Source organism: Phaethon lepturus, unplaced genomic scaffold (assembly GCF_000687285.1).
Source record: "Phaethon lepturus isolate BGI_N335 unplaced genomic scaffold, ASM68728v1 scaffold35468, whole genome shotgun sequence".
Taxonomy (NCBI): Eukaryota; Metazoa; Chordata; class Aves; order Phaethontiformes; family Phaethontidae; genus Phaethon; species Phaethon lepturus.
Window position 1 is genome coordinate 2,278 of NW_010558895.1, and position 413 is coordinate 2,690.

Below are 413 nucleotides of genomic sequence, written 5' to 3' on the forward strand. Positions count from 1 at the left end.
TCCGTCCCCTGCCTGTGAGGCAGCTCGCTATAGGGGTCTGCCCCTCACTGTTGTTGCCCCACTTCTGCCTTCCCTGTTGTGGGGCAGGTGCCCCCCATGGGGATGGAGGGCAGGGGGGGCCCTCTCCTGTTGTAAGGAGAAGGATGGGGGCAGGGAGTGGGTGCTGTGTGGTGCTGAGCCCCTGTGCGCTGCCCTGCACCACAGTACTTTACCTCGAATAAAGCTGGGTGGAGTAAGAGTGGGGTGTGGGCTGCCCATGGGGATGGAGGGCAGGGGGGGCCCTCTCCTGTTGTAAGGAGAAGGATGGGGGCAGGGAGTGGGTGCTGTGTGGTGCTGAGCCCCTGTGCGCTGCCCTGCACCACAGTACTTTACCTCGAATAAAGCTGGGTGGAGTAAGAGTGGGGTGTGGGCTG